The sequence below is a fragment of the Sander vitreus genome, chromosome 24 (assembly GCF_031162955.1).
Source record: "Sander vitreus isolate 19-12246 chromosome 24, sanVit1, whole genome shotgun sequence".
Classification (NCBI taxonomy): Eukaryota; Metazoa; Chordata; class Actinopteri; order Perciformes; family Percidae; genus Sander; species Sander vitreus.
The window spans coordinates 10858704-10865291 of NC_135878.1; positions in this window are offsets into that span (position 1 = coordinate 10858704).

Genomic DNA, 6588 nt, shown 5'->3' on the forward strand with positions numbered 1-6588 from the left:
AAAAACACTCTTTTTCTTATAATTAAATCCTTAAGCATATACGGTAATTAATCTAAAGTGTGAGCATGAGTTTAGCTGATATCATTAAAGTTGTCATTCAGCTGACATTCTCATGGTTTCTATCATGAAGAACATTTCAGGTGAAGATGATTTTTTTTTTTTAATGAAACATGCAGTAATAGTATTTTTGAAAGTGCCAAAAAAAAACAATATAACACACTATTTAGGTTGAGGTTGAGGCACAACAGATTTGTTTACATACGTAATGGCTCAAGCAGGCCTGCATTATCATTAACAAAGGACACATATCCCCATGATACACCAGCAATTTTCAGTTAGGCATTGCATTTCACTCCGGGTTAGCTCTACTTAAAGGTGCAGTAGGTTATAAGACTTATAAAACTAACTTTCTGTCATATTTGCTGAAACTGACCCTACGTTCGAGTAGAACTACATGAAGCAGGTCATTTAAAAAAAAAAATCTGGCTCCGCTGGCACCACCCACAGCCTGTAGTGCGATTTGCAAAAACAGAATGAACACATGAAACGCAGTGGGAATATTTGATTAATAGGTTTTCATGTGTTTGCATACACAGGATTCAGAGCATTTGGACTAATTAAAAAAGAACCACTTAACTCATGCATTTAAAGCTCTCTAGCACCTGCCACTGCCAACACCATTAGTTTATCCTAAGGAGTACATACTTTACTACCATGACACTGAAATCCATTAAAAGTAAACTGAGAACTTCAAGTTTACAATTTGTTTTTAAAAGACCATGTGCCGTGAGTTAATTCACTTTTAGTTGTTACTCAACCTTCATGATGCACCGTTTTTTCATCTGTACTGGGGTTCTCTCTGTCCTTGAGAAGTGCATCAGAAGCTCCTAATTCAACTGGATTTGTTCTTTCTTTCTTTATCTTCAATAGCTGAGGACACACGTAACAATTTGTCAGCAGCTTCAGTACATGGACTGTCAGAATAAAATTACAGCCTTCTGTTTCTCACTGCAAATTCATGAAGTAAGACTAGTTCTTATGCTGCAGAGTCTACTGTGCAGCTCAGCATAGCTATATATTTGAGTGATATAACCTAGCAACAACAACTACTACTGTACTATGGCCTGGTATAAAGTTGTGGCAAAACATTTTTAAATTTTAGATAATGTATAGTTAAAATGATAATGTAAAACAAATGTCTGACTGTTTCGGATTGAGTAATCTTTTTCATTTTAAAGATTTTTTTCTTCCAGTCATGGCTCCTCTTTGGCTTTACAGGTAAGATCCAGTTGATTATGTTCTAAATACATTGTTCCTTTAGTGTTTTGCAAACATTTTCTTCAACTATGCAATTGCAATTATATGCAATTATTGTTCGCAATATCACTTCCCTGTTCTCCACATATAGCTATTTTGTTAGTGTTGTTAATAAGACTGCATTTCTCAGTAATTTCTGCAACTACTGCTCAAGCTTCTTAATAATGGCATTCATAGTTAAGTTTTAATTTGTTATTTATGTTCAGACACTCTTAGCTGTATCCTTTTTTGATTGAATTATTGAATATTGAATTTTAGAGCAATATTATGGAGATAACAGTGCGCAGAATGTGGAGCAATGGATATGATGTATTGCAACCACTTCCTGTTTCACAGCATTACATAGAAATCTGACACCTTGCCACGCCCTCACCGTTGGACAGTTTAGCTTTGATAAGATCTTTAGCTTGTACTGACCACTTTTGAAGTCAATCGGGTTAAAGATAAGGAGAAGAGCGTTAGAAGTATAATGGCTACGTTCAGACTGCAGGCAAAAGTGACCCAAATCCTGATTTTTTCATGGCCGTGCAAACAGCCCAAGTCACATAGATCCGATCTTTTCCACTTCTGATTTGGGCCACATGGCTACATTCAGACTACATTCAAACTAATTTGTACCTGTGGACTTAGGCTGTGGAACTCTGAGCCAACAGAACGGGGAAAGCAGGGCTTCTATCGCCAGATGAGGGACAACTCTCCGGCTTATTTATGTAGCCAAGGGGGTAAGCGAGCCTCCACAAAGCGTAGCTCCGATGGAGCCATTTTGATGCTATCAAGCCATCACCTGCCGTTAGCATTCCATTGACTGCCATTCATTTTGGCGTCACTTTGACAGCAAATAACTTCACATCTGAAGCGTTTAAAGACTCTGTTTGTCCATTGTTTATTTCTAAAGAAACACGACAATGTATACAAGGCTCCATTACCTTGTATCTCATGTTATGGCTCCGTAGCAGGCGTTTGTAACGATTGTGTCATAACCACGCGACTTTCTGTCGCATAGTAGACAAACTACCGTACGGTACAGGAGAAGCTCACAGGCAGTTTCGATTAGTTGTTTAAGTTTAACTACTAATGTTAACTAGCATTTTAGTTAGCAATAATTAGCCTGTGCCTATGTTATCTCCTAACAAATACCTACGCTCTCTTTCTCTGCAAGATTGGGAATGATTGAGATTTCTCTTGGCACAGCTACCAGAAGACTTACAACTTTCAGACAGGTTGCTCACGTCGCATCTACTTCATCAAGCTCAGTTGGAGGCTGCGCAGTAACGCTCAGCCATCACCGGAAAAGTGCTTCTAATAAATAAAAAATGTCCTTGCTACCTGGATGCAATTTTCGGCAGCAATGAGGGTTAAGGGATGCATTATTCAGCATAAATTATGTATTGTTGCTGCTCGTGAGGTGGATGCAATTCTCAGCAGATGTGAGTGTTAAGGACATTCATTCTGCAGAAATTATTGTTGCTGCCCAAGCGTTTGCAATTCTTGGCAGGGATGCAAAATGTGGGCACGACATCAGCAGAGCAAGCTCTGGTCACAAAAGGCTTTATTCAACTTTTTCACATATGCAGTAGTACTCCCCAACACCTGGAAAAACACGTTGCTGTGAAGAATCAGTGGAGTTCCCCTGTAATTGTCATATAGGACTTTTAGAATTTTTACCCAGCTCTGAGTGACTGATGGTCACTATGTTATGTGTACATAACATAGTGACCGCGTGTCTATGTGTATAGAAAACAAAAGAGGACAAGTGAATTTCATTCTATTTTTTTCTAACACCAGTTAAAGATATGTGTAAACCTTTCTCTTACACTACTATTAACATGACCTTTCAACCCTTCTACCCCTGTATCTTCACAGACATTCAGAAAGATAACAAAAGAGTGGAGTTCTTCAGCAGCACCAGACCATAAACACAGCGATCACAATGAAGAGAAGACACGTCTCACACTGTTTACTTGTCTTCAGTGCCCAATCCAGTTAGAGTGCATATTTTAGGCCATAAATTCCACTGAATGTCTAGAAAAGTTGCTGTTTGGTCATAGGCGTAATTACGTAGGATGGAGCTGATTTGTCCCCGCCCCCTGCTGAAACAAACTCGCTAGATAGCTGGTGATCTCAACCCCCCCCCCGAATGTTGAACCCAAAGTTACACCCTTGTGTTTGGTGTTTTGAATTTGTGAACATTTATCTCATGACGAAGACAAAACCGAGTCATCACTTTCAAATTATTTTGCTGTGGTGTAGCATAAGTACAAGCTGTCTTTACTCTTTAATGGTTCTAGGAATTCAGAATGTTTTACCTTTCCAAAGATATGAGAGCTACAGTGTAAGGAATGGATTAAACATGTTTAATGCTCTAAACCAGGGGTCTTCAACGTTTTTTAAGACAAGGACCCCTTTACTGAAAACCGAGACAGAGCAGGGACCCCCTACTACATATGTTGTCTAAAATGAAGTTGCATAATAAACTAGGACTACAATAACGTGTAGGGCGGCCTCAAGCCTTTTTACATACCTTTTTTATTGCATAACCTATCCAAATAATAGTTCTTGATGATTTTTTTAAATCATGTTTTAATGTCAAACATAAAACCTTAACTGTATCTGTGGATGGCTGCCTTAGTGACTACTTTACCTAGAGGCCAGTATCTAATTTTTTTTGTTTGTTTAAAAAAATAAAAAAAATAAGCTGATTTATATTTGCTAATATGTTGGAATAAAGTTAAGATAAGGTTTAAGATATTTTAGTAACTCTGAGGACCTCCTAGGGGTCCCGGACCCCCTGTTGAAGATCTCTGCTCTAAACCGTTAACGTTAGCATTCCTGGCTAACTAGTTTATTACCTACAGTGGTAACGTAGCATTACTTCTAAAGTCAAGGAGCATGTTACTGACACATCCATTGTGTGGGAACTTTGATGCTGTAATATCAGAGTTTAGGCTAACCTTAGCTCTGTCCTGCTCTTATTTGATTTGGGATATGTTTGTCGGACTCTTCATCCTGAAATTCTTTTCTCTTCTAAAAAATATTTGAGAGTATAAAGTAAACAATTAAGTATTTAGAGTACTCTTGATTTTTATTTCTGGTTTGAGGTAATTGTCTTGCCTACTTGTGCAATTTCCAAAAAGCTCAAGCTAAGCATTTTCTGTAGCTCGAGGACTTGACACATTCAGGCTGAAAATTAGAATGAAAACTCCACTAAACGTCTTTGACTGTCCCTGGAGTTTTTCATCCAGCTACAATCAGCAGAAGACCATACCGTATGTATGTCCCCACTGAGCCAGTATAAACGGAATCTCTCAGCTCATAAAGAACATAAATACAATTTGTCGAGTACCTTCATTATTCTTCCACTGAATGTCAATAAAGGGCTGGAAATTAAAAATGTCCACGATAAAGTTGCATTATGTTTCCAATAAATGCTTATGTGGCTTTTACTTTGCTGAGAAAGTAAGAGAATGACCTCACGTAACAGCCTTTCCGTTCCATTTTTAACAATGACTGAGTCTTGCATTTCTGTAAAGTATTTAATTTAAGTTGAAAGTTTAAATTTTTTTACCACAAAAAAACCCACTGTGGGCCCTTTAATACAGAAAACAAAGTAAATATCACTAGCCACTGTCCTTTATTGGCTTTAACTGGTCTAGCAACAAAATCGGCATGTTCCTTCATTATTCATAATATACTACCACTTCCTACCATTTAACTATTTTATTGTATTTATTTACTTGATAAAAACAAATGTTTAGGAGTATAAAGATGATGTTTTTGTTTGAGAAGCCATGTGTCTCAAAGATAAAACAAGTGCAAAGAGGTATTTTCTTATTAAACTATGAATAACTGATATGGCTCAACAGTGAGTCTACTCATTAAGACCTCTATCTAGCCTCTGTCTTAATTCCTCCAGGCTTCCATCCCTCCTCTTTCAGTTACCTTTCCCCTCTCTTCTCCTCTGCTCTCTGCTTTGCTCCCCTACGTCCTTCTGTCTCTCCCTCATCATCGCTCATTATTGTCCTCATGGAGGGTAAACAAGGCCATCTTTTCCTTCCATCAGTCTCTCAATACCTCCTCTCTTTCCGGTTGAATAAACATATGGATGGCTCTTCCTCCCTGAACCTGCTCAGGTCTGCTTTATCGACCCCCCACCACCCCACCCTCCTGTCTCTTCTTTCTCATCTCTGGCTTTGTCATTAGTATGCAGAAGAAACAATAATATTCCTCCATAGCTCCATAGCTGTCTGCTTTCCGCTTCTTTTTTGCTCTTTGCTTCTCCCTCTACTGCAAGTCCTTAATATTTAATCTGCTAATGAAACCAACCTCCGATTTTTCTGAAGTCACGAATAAAGGGCTAATGGGGTGAGATAATTTATATTATTTCCAATGATCAAATTTCCTAAATCAAATTGGATTTTTCTTTAAATGATGGAGTCATCCTTCTCATTTTGCTCTGTTTCAACATGACACTCACATTTAAATAAAGCAAGTGGAATTTAAAGCAGGTACCTTTTGAATGAAGAAAGAACACATACTTCATTTAACAAATAAAAACGTTGAATTTATAAGGAATATAACATACCCCTTGCGCAATTTGCTGTCTGGTATGACCGGTAGCTTATGAGCTTGATAATGCTGTATCGACCTTACAGTATGTGTTTCAACAACAAGGAGGTGCTCCGACTCACTGAGGTCATGATCTCAGTAATATATCTGGAAATTTGGGGGGTTTGACTATGTGAAGACAGCTTTACTACAGTTATTTTTTATTATTAATTCATCTGACAATTGTTTTTTCAAACAAATCAATAATTCATTTGGTATATATCAGAGAACAGTGGAAAATGCTCATGATAATTTCCCAGGTCCCAAGATCCTCAAATGTATTGTTTTGTCTGACAAAACAGTCCAGAACTCAAAGATAGCCTATTCAATTTAAATGGAAAACTAAAAAATTATAGGCTAAATACTGACCTTTTGAAGCTAATGACATTTGTACTGTATTTAAATAATGACTTAAAGGAGCTATAGTGGTTATTTTATAATAACCATGGATCAAACGGTGAATGGTGTTGCTCGTAGTAGCCTGACAAACCCACAAGTCTGCTTCTGATATATCTTTTGAGTAAATGTGACTGTTTAAGGCCTACAACAACAAAAAAGAAGTTTTGTAAAAGTGATTTCTTTCACTAGAATTACATACTCTCTAACTGTACAGTGTAGAGGGGAGTAGGGAGATGAGATTTACAGAAACATAGATAACTGAACAGC